Source organism: Pseudorca crassidens, chromosome 1 (genome assembly GCF_039906515.1).
Source record: "Pseudorca crassidens isolate mPseCra1 chromosome 1, mPseCra1.hap1, whole genome shotgun sequence".
NCBI classification, from domain to species: Eukaryota; Metazoa; Chordata; class Mammalia; order Artiodactyla; family Delphinidae; genus Pseudorca; species Pseudorca crassidens.
In genome coordinates this window covers 189,854,947-189,867,437 of record NC_090296.1, presented here as the reverse complement: position 1 = coordinate 189,867,437, position 12,491 = coordinate 189,854,947, and the positions used below count along the sequence as shown (strand labels likewise).

Here is a 12,491-nt window from a genome sequence, read left to right as displayed (position 1 = left end):
GATAGAGAGAATTTTATCTGACTTATGTATATATAATCTGACTAGTTTTTTTTTTTAAGTGATGATTTCATGGCTGGCATTTAAAGAATGCAACTATGTCATTTTGTTTTAAAAATGCTATGGATTTTGAAAGTGAATTAAAGAGCTATATAGACATGCCCAGAGATACGGTTACAGATTTGGGAAGTAGACCCTTCAGGATTTCCCTAGGATTGTTTTGTGGGTAGAGAGACCAGGAGAACCTTTAACACGCTCTACAGGAACCTTGGTGCTCTTGTACCTCAGAGCCAAGGATGGAAAATAGAGAGTGGGAATATAATATGTCTCCTTTTCCTTCCCTAAAGAAGGAGTTTCAGTGCTGAACTTTTAAAATCTTTCTATCATATTCTAGCAATATTTTTTTCCTTTACCCCACACATTATAAGTTGTGTGGAGAAACTATCTCGCTAAAAGGTATTACTGAGATAGCAGAAACAGGCTAATATATTGAATCTAGATTGCTTGAGCTTTCCAGTGGACTGCCTGACTTTGTTACTGCCACACAGCGTACGGTACGTTGGCATTACCTCAAACTCAGGGACCCCACAGAGACAGAAGGAGAACCCCTTTCTAAGACTGAGTTGGGAGTGGAAGGTAGTGATGGGTTTTGGCCAAGCCTCTAGAAGGGATAGTACCTGTACCGAGAGAACCTCTGAGACCGGGAGGCGGGGATACCCAGGCTCAGACCCTGGGATCCGTGAGACGTTCTCGCTAAGAGGTGGAGGGCCACTGCCAATGCCCTTTGGGGAAGGTCCAGGGATCCTCAGCTGCAGACCCAGGGAATCCCTCCAAGTGCAGCCAGAGTCAGTCCCTGATCCCTGCGTGAACCCTGTCGCTGCTTCACATCCTCCAGTGTCATGGGAATGTTGTGGCCGAGGCATCCTGCCTTAGTCTTAGTTTTCCGAACCTCTCACGGATTCCACGTTGTGAGCACAGATCCTGTAATTCCCCCATTGCTCAGCCTCAGGTTTGTTTGGGGGGAAATTCGGTGTCTGGCTGCCCAAGTCTTTCAGGCCATTGTGTACGGTTGCTTGTATATCACTCCTCTCTCTGGGATGCAGACACTCTCCCACTGCCCTGGCAAACTTGTATGTGTACAGGCGCACACACACACACCCCTCATCTAGCTAAGGATTTTAAAAACTACACAGATAAATAATGTGTTTCAGTAGTTGGAATGAGCTGCAACTAAGATTGTTTGAGCTACTGGGTCTGGCTCCAATGGTCTGGATTCATTATGGCAAACTCCTGTAATTCAGAATATTTCTTTACACTAGTGTGACAACACATTAACAAACATGGGGCAGAGTCTGCATTGTAAAAGTGAACTAAAGAGGAAGAGAAGTGACATGGATGTATTTTGCAAATGTCACATTAGTTAAAACACAGGTACGACTGATTTTATTGTTTTAAAGTGGGCATTCTTCAGTTTCCAGACCTCAGTGTGTATATTTTTATCCTTTTTTTTTTTCTTTGTTTTTACCAAATAAGGTGTCATTTTGGTCCTTTTTGGTAGAGGTTATGTTTAAATACAACCAATCAGGCCCTAAGTGCAAAAAAGTTCTGTCTTGGTGCTAATCAGTGTTATAGTATTATTTTTGCTTTTCTAACTTTGCTCTTAGGAGCATAAATCTGTTTGTAGCTTTATGGTAATGGAATATTTCTAGTCACATACTGTCAAATTTTTTTTTACATTGTACAAGAATGTTTTCAGTGTTAAATGATTGGTATTAATGTATACCAATCACTTTGCCAATACTGCAAAATTTAAAAATGATTTTTTCTTAACTAGGTGTTCTTTTTAAATACTCTGAAAAATTGATTACAATGATAACCCTTTAGTCAGAATAAGCCCATGTGTTAAGATTTTTTCTTTTAGATTTTATAATCAGGAGTTGATTATAAATATTTATGACCTCAAGCTCTTACTATTTTAGCTGTTTTAAAACAATGGGAAATGGTTCACGAACTTTTTAAAAATTCTTGGCATGGATTCCACTGTTGATTGACTGTGTATGTTTATGTGAATGTACTATCTCTTGTTCCCTGTTACCAGACTAAACCGACAGCCATGGATTTATCATGCTGTCACTCTCATGCTCAAATACTTAAAATGGTTCTCCTTTGCCCAACAGTCTCAGAGTTTCCACTGTGGTACAATACAGTCACAGCTCAGAAGGTGGGTGGGTTTTTAGGGCTGCGCTAAGGATGGAATCGAGCATGCTCAAAATGGTCCTCGGAAATCTCTATATAATCTTACAATTCAAATGCCTGTAGAGTTATACATGGGTATGAATATTTTATGAATATAGTAAGTAGAATATATAATAAAAAACTACATATTAACAGTAGACTTTTGTAGTACCAATAATTAAACTATTTAAATGTGTTTTTTTCACTTTGCTGATAGGTATGGTTGAATTTATGTAAATTTATTGCTAATCCCATCCCTTATGATAGATCTTAAATGTAAGCTCCACAGGAGCAGAGATTTTTATCTGCTTTGTTCACGGATGTGTCCTCAGAGCCTTGAGTAAGGCCTGGCACACAGTAAGCGTTCAATAAATGGCTACCGAATGAATGACAAAAAAAAAATGGTTAGATAGCCTCATCCACCAGACGGGAGACAGCAGAAGCAAGAAGAACTACAATCCTGCAGCCTGTGGAACAAAAACCACATTCACAGAAAGATAGACAAGATGAAAAGGCAGAGGGCTAGGTACCAGATGAAAGAACAAGATAAAACCCCAGAAAAACAACTAAATGAAGTGGAGATAGGCAAACTCCAGAAAAAGAATTCAGAATAATGATAGCGAAGATGATCCAGGACCTTGGAAAAAGAATGAAGGCAAAGATCGAGAAGATGCAAGAAATGTTTAACAAAGACCTAGAAGAATTAAAGAACAAACAAACAGAGATGAACAATACAATAACTGAAATGAAAACGACACTAGAAGGAATCAACAGCAGAATAACTGAGGCAGACGAACGGATAAGTGACCTGGAAGACACAATGGTGGAATTCACTGCTGTGGAACAGACTAAAGAAAAAAGAATGAAAATAAATGAAGAGAGCCTAAGAGACCTCCAGGACAACATTAAACACAACAACATTCGCATGATAGGGGTCCCAGAAGGAGAAGAGAGAGAGAAAGGACCAGAGAAAATATTCGAAGAGATTATAGTCAAAAATTCCCTAACGTGGGAAAGGAAATAGCCACCCAAGTCCAGGAAGTGCAGCGAGTCCCATACAGGATAAACCCAAGGAGAAACATGCCAAGACACATAGTAATCAAATTGGCAAAAATTACAGACAAACAAAAATTATTGAAAGAGCAAGGGAAAAACGACAAATAACATACAAGGGAACTCCCATAAGGTTAACAGCTGATTTCTCAGCAGAAACGCTACAAGCCAGAAGGGAGTGGCATGATATACTTAAAGTGAAGAAAGGGAAGGACCTACAACCAAGATTACTCTACCTGGCAAGGATCTCATTCAGATTCAATGGAGAAATCAAAAGCTATACAGACAAGCAAAAGCTAAGAGAATTCAGCACCACCAAACCAGCTCTACAACAAATACTAAAGGAACTTCTCTAAGTGGGAAACACAAGAGAAGAAAAGGACCTACAAAAACAAACCCAAAATAATTAAGAAAATGGTCATAGGAACATACCTCTTGATAATTACCTTAAACGTGAATGGATTAAATGCTCCAAACAAAAGACACAGGCTTGCTGAATGGATACGAAAACAAGACCCATCTATATGCTGTCTACAAGAGACCCACTTCAGACCTAGGGACACATACACACTGAAAGTGAGGGGATGGAAAAAGATATTCCATGCAAATGCAAATCAAAAGAAAGCTGGAGTAGCAATACTCGTATCAGATAAAATAGACTTTAAAATAAAGAATGTTACAAGAGACAAGGAAGGACACTACATAATGATCAAGGGATCATTCCAAGAAGAAGATATAACAATTATAAATATCTATGCACCCAACATAGGAGCACCTCAATACATAAGGCAACTGCTAACAGCTATAAAAGAGGAAATCGACAGTAACACAATAATAGTGGGGGACTTTAACACCTCACTTACACCAATGGACAGATCATCCAAAATGAAAATAAATAAGGAAACAGAAGCTTTAAAATGACACAATAGATCAGACAGATTTAATTGATATTTATAGGACATTCCATCCAAACACAGCAGATTACACTTTCTTCTTAAGTGCGCACGGAACATTCTCCAGGATAGATCACATCTTGGGTCACAAATCAAGCCTCAGTAAATTTAAGAAAATTGAAATCATATCAAGCATCTTTTCTGACCACAACGCTATGAGATTAGAAATGAATTACAGGGGAAAAAACGTAAAAAACAAAACACATGGAGACTAAACAATAGGTTACTAAATAACCAAGAGATCACTGAAGAAATCAAAGAGGAAATCAAAACATACCAAGAGACAAATAACAATGAAAACACGACGATCCAAAACCTATGGGATGCAGCAAAAGCAGTTCTAAGAAGGAAGTTTATAGCCATACAAGCCTACCTCAAGAAACAAGAAAAATCGCAAATAATCAATCAAATACTACACCTAAAGGAACTAGAGAAAGAAGAACAAACAAAACTCAAAGTTAGCAGCAGGAATGAAATCATTAAGATCAGAGCAGAAATAAATGAAATAGAAACAAAGAAAACAATAGCAAAGATCAATAAAAATAAAAACTGGTTCTTTGAGAAGATAAACAAAATTGATAAACCATTAGCCAGACTCATCAAGAAAAAGAGGGAGAGGACTCAAATCAATAAAATTAGAAATGAAAAAGGAGAAGTTAAAACAGACACCGCAGAAATACAAAACATCCTAAGAGACTACTACAAGCAACTCTATGCCAATAAAATGGACAACCTGGAAGAAATGGACAAATTCTTAGAAAGGTATAAGCTTCCAAGACTGAACCGGGAAAAAACAGAAAATAAGAACAGACCAATCACAAGTAATGAAATTGAAACTGTGATTTAAAATCTTCCAACAAACAAAAGTCCAGGATCAGATGGCTTCACAGGTGAATTCTATCAAACATTTAGAGAAGAGCTAACACCCATCCCTCTCAAACTCTTCCAAAACATTGCAGAGGCAGGAACACTCCCAAACTCATTCTACGAGGACACCATCACCCTGATACCAAAACCAGACAAAGATACTACAAAAAAAGAAAATTACAGACCAATATCACTGAGGCATATAGATGCAAAAATCCTCAACAAAATACTATCAAACAGAATCCAACAACACATTAAAAGGATCATACACCATGATCAAGTGGGATTTATCCCAGGGATGCAAGGATTCTTCAATGTGATACAAATCAATCAATGTGATACACTATATTAACAAATTGAAGAATAAAAACCATATGATCATCTCAATAGATGCAGAAAAAGCTTTTGACAAAATTCAACACCCATTTATGATAAAAACTCTCCAGAAAGTGGGCACAGAGGGAACCTACCTCAACATAATAATGGCCATATATGACAAACCCATAGCAAACATCATTCTCAATGGTGAAAAACTGAAAGAATTTCCTCTAAGATCAGGAACGAGACAGGGATGTCCACTCTCACCCCTATTATTCAACATAGTTTTGGAAGTCCCAGCCACGGAAATCAGAGAATAAAAAGAAATAAAAGGAATAAAAATTGGAAAAGAAGTAGTAAAACTGTCACTGTTTGCAGATGACATGATACTAAACATAGAGAATCCTAAAAATGCCACCAGAAAACTACTAGAGCTAATCAATGAATTTGGTAAAGTAGCAGGATACAAAATTAATGCACAGAAATCTCTGGCATTCCTATACACTAATGATGAAAAATCTGAAAGAGAAATTGTGGAAACACTCCCATTTACCATTGCAACAAAAAGAATAAAATACCTAGGAATAAACCTACCTAGGGAGACAAAAGACCTGTATGCAGAAAACTATAAGACACTGATGAAAGAAATTAAAGATGATACAAACAGATGGAGAGATATACCATGTTCTTGGATTGAAAGAATCAATATTGTGAAAATGACTCTACTACCCAAAGCAATCTACAGAGTCAATGCAATCCCCATCAAATGACCAAAGCCATTTTTTACGGAACTAGAACAAATCATCTTAAAATGTGTATGGAGACACAAAAGACCCTGAATAGCCAAAGAAGTCTTGAGGGAAAAAAAACAGAGATGGAAGAATCAGACTCCCTGACTTCAGACTATACTACAAAGCTACAGTAATCAAGAAAATATGGTACTGGCACAAAAACAGAAATATAGAAGAATGGAACAACATAGAAAGCCCAGAGATAAACCCACACACCTATGGTAAACTAATCTATGACAAAGGAGGCAAAGATATACAATGGAGAAAAGACTGTCTCTTCAATAAATGGAGCTGGGAAAACTGGACAGATACATGTAAAAGAATGAAATCAGAACACTCCCTAACACCATACACAAAAATAAACTCAAAATGGATTCGAGACCTAAATGTAAGACTGGACACTATAAAACTCTTAGAGGAAAACATAGGAAGAACACTCTTTGACAAAAATCACAGCAAGATCTTTTTTGATCCACCTCCTAGAGTAATGGAAATAAAAACAAAAATAAACAAATGGGACCTAATGAAACTTAAAAGCTTTTGCACAGCAAAGGAAACAAGACAAATATACAACCCTCAGAATGGGAGAAGATATTTGCAAACGAATCAACGGACAAAGGATTAATCTGCAAAATATATAAACAGCTCATGCAGCTCAATACTGAAGAAACAAACAACCCAATCCGAAAGTAGGCAGAAGACCTAAATAGACATTTCTCCAAAGAAGACATACAGATGGCCAAGAAGCACATGAAAAGCTGCTCAACATCACTATTAGAGAAATGCAAATCAAAACTACAATGAGGTATCACCTCACACCAGTTAGAATGGGAATCATCAGAAAATCTACAAAGGGCAAATGCTGGAGAAGGTGTGGAGCAAAGGTAACCCTCTTGCACTGTTGGTGGGAATATAAATTGATACAGCACTATGGAGAACAGTATGGAGGTTCCTTAAAAAACTAAAAATAGAATTACTGTATGATCCAGCAATCCCACTCCTGGGCATATACCCAGAGAAAACCATAACTCAAAAAGACACATGCACCCCATTGTTCATTGCAGCACTATTTAAAATAGCCAGGTCATGGAAGCAACCTAAATGCCCATTGACAGATGAATGGATAAAGAAGTTGTGGTACATATATACAATGGAATATTACTCAGCCATAAAAAGGAACGAAATTGAGTCGTTTGTTGAGACGTGGATGGATCTAGAGACTGCCATACAGAGTGAAGTCAGTCAGAAAGAGAAAACCAAATATCGTATATTAACGCATATATGTGGAACCTAGAAAAGTGGTACAGATGAACTGGTTTGCAGGGCAGAAGTTGAGACACAGATGTAGAGAACAAACGTATGGACACCAAGGGGGGAAAACCACGGTGGGGTGGGGATGGTGGTGTCCTGAATTGGGCGATTGGGATTGACATGTATACACTGATGTGTATAAATTTGATGACTAACAAGAACTCGCAATATAAAAAAAGAAACAAAAAAAATGGAACTGAATAGACGTTCTTCCAAAGAAGACATACAAATGGACAACAGATACATGAAAAAGTGTTCAACATCACTAATAATCAGGAAATGCAAATCAATCCCACAATGAGATGTCACCTCATACCTGTTAGAATAGCTATTATCAAGAAGACAAGAAATAAATACCGGAGAGGATGTGGAGAAAGGAAACACTTGTGCACTGTTGATGGGAATGTAAACTGGTGCGGCCACTACGGAAAACAGTATGGAGTTTCTTCCAAATATTAAAAAGAGAACCACCATGTGATACAGCAGCCCCACTTATGGGAATTTATCCAAAAGAAACAAAATCACTATCTCGAGCGGGTCCCCAGCAGCTCGGGCAGCAGGAGGAACGGCAGCGGCCAGGCATCCCAGCTTCGCCAAAGGTCAGCTCCGCCACGGGGGCGGCAAACGAGGAGCCCGAGGGGAGATGGGCGAGGTTGTCAGCTACACCGGCTCCTGCAGAAGTGGGAACGAAGCCCAAAACAGGCGGCAGGAAAGGATACATCTTCAGACAAAAAAGTGCAAACAGAAGAGAAAAGGGGAGCAAAGGGAAAACAGGCCGAAGTGGCTAACCAAGAGACTGAAGACGACTTACCTGCGGAAAACAGAGAAACTAAAAACGAGGAGCCCCCAGCCTCTGATAAAGCAGCAGAGAAAGAAGCCAAGTCTGATTAATACCACCCACCCGGTCCCATCAGTGGTCCCTGTCTCCCTTCTTGTACCTTCCAGAGGAACATTTTTATCAACTATTTTGTAAACGCAAGTTTTTTAGTAGTTCTAGAAACATTTTTAAAAACGAGGGAATCCTACCTCATCCCATTTTTTAACTGTAAATGCTTTTTTTTTTATTTTTAAGAGGTGAAATCATTTGCTGGTTGCTTATTTTTTGGTACAACCAGAAAATAGTGGGATATTGAATATGGGAGGCTTTGATTGTCTTGGGTGTGAGCTTAACATTCCATAGATGGGGGGGGTAGCCTTTCTATCCTATAATACAAAGCACACTAAATGGCAGTTTGGAGTCAGTTGTGCATTTAATGTCCTGAACACTTTAAATTGCTTCTCTTCCCATGTTGTTTCTGGTAGAATTGTTTCCTAAAGCGAACCACTCACTCCTTGATCTTGGCTCTCCTGGTCAGAATTCTGTGCACTCTGTAACATCCTTGGTGGCGGTAGTCCAGTTTTCCTAGTAACTTTGTTAATGTGCTGTGAATGACTGACAATTTGACTATGTAGGGTATGTGATATTAAATTGTGAATTAGTAGGACTTACGATGTAACAACATGCCAATATCTGAAGATGTTGGTACTTGATGTCCTGTTAAGGGAAATTTGCCTCCAAATTTTAAGCTGGAAAGTCACTGCAATGACTGTGTAGAAAAGAATCACAACTACATGATTTTTTAGATTTTTGGTACGTATGTTGAGAATTGTGGACAAATTGAAATGTCTGTGCACTCATCCTCAAAACAACCAATAAAATCTCAATTATGAAAGAAAAAAAATCACTCTCTCGAAAAGCTCTCTGTACCCCCCTGTTCACTGCAGCATTATTTACAATAGACAAGACATGGAAACAATCTAAGTGTCTATCAACAGATGACTGGAAAAAGAAGATACGATGTGTATACAAATACATACATATATCTACACAGATACATATGAATATTATTCAACAATAGAAAAGAAGGAAATCCTGCCATTAGGGACAACAAGCAGGGACCTTGAGGATTTTACGCTGAGTGAAATAAGTCAGACAAAGAAAGACAAGTACTGTATCATCTCACTCATAGATAGAATCTAAAAAGAAACTGAACTTATAGATACAAAGAACAGATTGGTGGTTTCCGGAGGCAGGGGGAGGGAGTGGGCAAACTGGATGAAAGTGGGCAAACTGGATGAAGGTGGTCCAAAGGTACAAACTTCTCTTATAAGATAAGTAAGTCCTGGGGATGTAATATACAGCACGGTGACAATAGTTAACAGTGGGATACTACATATTTCAAAATTAAGAGAGTAAATCCTAAAAGTTCTTTTCACAAGAAGAAAAATGAATAGTCTAAATTTACTGTGGTAATCATTTGACAATCTAGGCCTATATCCAATCACTCAGAGAACAAAATGCTTCACTTTCCAAAAGGAAAGGAAAAACTTCTCCAGATATCAGAGAGCTCTCCTCAGTGTAGAACCAGACTAAATGTTTAAAATTTTTAATTTAGGGCAGCTGGCCTTGTTTGATACTGCCAAGTAGTTCTTTCCTTAAAAAGGTTACTGTGAGGCACAGAAAATGAAGGCTAGGCTGTGGGGAGCATGGTTATAAATCCCATGTTATTAAAAAGAAGATGTTCAGCACCACTGAAGAGTTGCGCTCTGAGCGGCACACAGCTATCCTCTGAATACAGAAGTGTGCCTAACGGCTCGTGACGCACATGGAGACGCCTCGCCACTGTGAGGTCTGGAGCTGTTTGTTATTTACTCTGCACCAGACTCTGGGTTAAATGCTTTTTCTCCGTTGTCTCACTGGATCCCCATAACCATCCTGGAGCAAGTATTTTACAAATATAAAATGGAAACTTATTTTACAGATGAGAAAAATAAAGGTCAGAAAGGCTAACTTCCTCCCACTCAGATAGCTAGTAAGTGATGGGCCCTGGCTTGTGAACTTTTAGATATCTGATTCCCAGGGATTCTCTTGGCCCTCAAGTGAATTGCAGAGTAGGAATACTAGTAAGAGCTTCTATTTCAGGAGCCCTCACATGTACTAAGGCATTGCAGTACACACTCTAGGTGGGTGGAGATTCCCACATGTTGGAAGATTGTAGAGCTGAAACATTTCCCTTTGGGAACTGGGCAGAAAAAGGAATATTCCGTTGAGGGGATTCCCTGGTAAGGCTTCACTTCTTAACTATTTTCCTCTTGGACTTTGAGGAAAGTCATATTTAGCACATAATTATAAGGTACTGCGCCCACCCCTAGGATGAAATTCCATTTAATTACCCAAACCCTTCAGTAAAAGGCACAAGGCAGCAGGTGGTAACATGAAGAAATCCATACAGAACTCACTACGGAACTAAAAAGAAATAAGTAACATTGAGTGTTTCATATGTGAGAAACAGATACCTGCCTTGTGGACAGAGCAAACTAAATATATAGCCATAAAGGTAGCCCAGTCACGTTTCTTTGGTTGCAAATGACAGAAAATCCAGCTCAAGCTATGTTAAACAAAAACTGATAACTTTAGCTTTAATTTTTGAATTATTAATACATTCACATGATCCCAAATTCAAAAGGTGGCAAAGGAAGTAGAAGGAAAAGTCCTACCCAAATACCCCAGCCATCTGGTTTCCTCTCCAGAACCAGCCAAAATTATCAGTTTCTTGTGTATCTTATCACATACACACACATGCACGCGCGCACACACACACACACACACACACACACAGAGAACACTATTCTGTACTTTACTTATTTAAAAATACATATTGGAGATTGCTCCATGTCAGTACATTAAAAAAAATTCCTCATTCTTAAAGCAGGTAATTTATTGTCCATGGAGGGTTAAGTTTTGAGGTATTTTTTCCGTCAGCTATGGGGGAAGTCTTATTTAGTCATCCTCTTTCATATTGTTAGGTCAAGTGTAATGAAATGGTTTTGTGAAGACTTCATTCTTGTGTGGTGCTGGTGTGGACCCTAATGTGGTGGGGCAGTGAGGGGAATTCTGACTGATTCCACATCCCTCCTTCCACTGGTACCCAGGGGCAGGGAATGGCACCCTATCAAAAAGGTACATCCATGCCAGCAGGAAAGTGGGATCCCTGAGGGATGGAAGAGCTCTCAGACTCCAGGAGTAATACCAAGAGTCCCCTCAGGAGACACCGAAGCTAACACCTACACCTTTGCCAGATGCACTGGAAGGTGGGGAGCCTTGAAAAGAAGGGCGCTGATGCTTGAGTTCAACTTGTAAGTAGAACTTGATTTTATAACAGCTCCATTCTCTACCTGAGATTGTAAAACAGCACATTTCCACGTGAGAAAGCCAGCATCGCTCCACTACAGTCCATTGCAGAAGTCAGTGTGTGAGCCCATACCACGCAGGGTCCCTAACTCCTCATTACAAGGTTCTTAGGAAGGTCCACACACAGGAGCTCCAACCCTGGGAACTGCTCAGGGCTGCACTGAGCCACGTGTCCAGGAGTGAAGAAGTTGCTCTTCAGAAGAAGGACCTCCCTAAAAGGCAAGAACACTGTTGGTGTTTTAAGGAAAGGGAGAAAAAAGGGTGAGTTGAAGGGCAATGGGGAGGCTATCCTGATTAAGACAATTTAGTTTCCATCTTTGATAATCCTAGCCATGCAAAATCCACTACAACCTTTCTTAGCATTCTATGAAAATACAAAGGAGAAAAGTCATTTGAATGTCCACAGTTTTAAACAACAGCCAGGACTTCCCTGGCGGTCCAGTGGCTAAGCCTCCACGCTCCCAATGCAGGGGACCCGGGTGGAATCCCTGGTCAGGGAACTAGATCCCACATGCATGCTGCAACTAAGAGTCCACATGCCACAACTAAAAAGTGTGCATGACGCAACTAAAGATCCCGCATGCCTCAACAAAGACCCAGCGTGGCCAAAATAAATAAATACATATTTAAACAACAGCCAATTATCACTTCTCATCCTTCAGTTCTTTTGTACTTTGGCTCAAAACCAACTACCAGGTAACTCAATAACAAAAAAATCCCAAACAACCCAATCAA

At 39.2% G+C, this 12,491-nt stretch overlaps 1 pseudogene; it reads left to right on the top strand.

Annotated features, from left to right (window-relative positions):
* Positions 1–7,220: 7,220 nt before the first annotated feature.
* Positions 7,221–9,246, top strand: LOC137206030 (non-histone chromosomal protein HMG-14 pseudogene; annotated as a pseudogene).
* Positions 9,247–12,491: the final 3,245 nt, after the last annotated feature.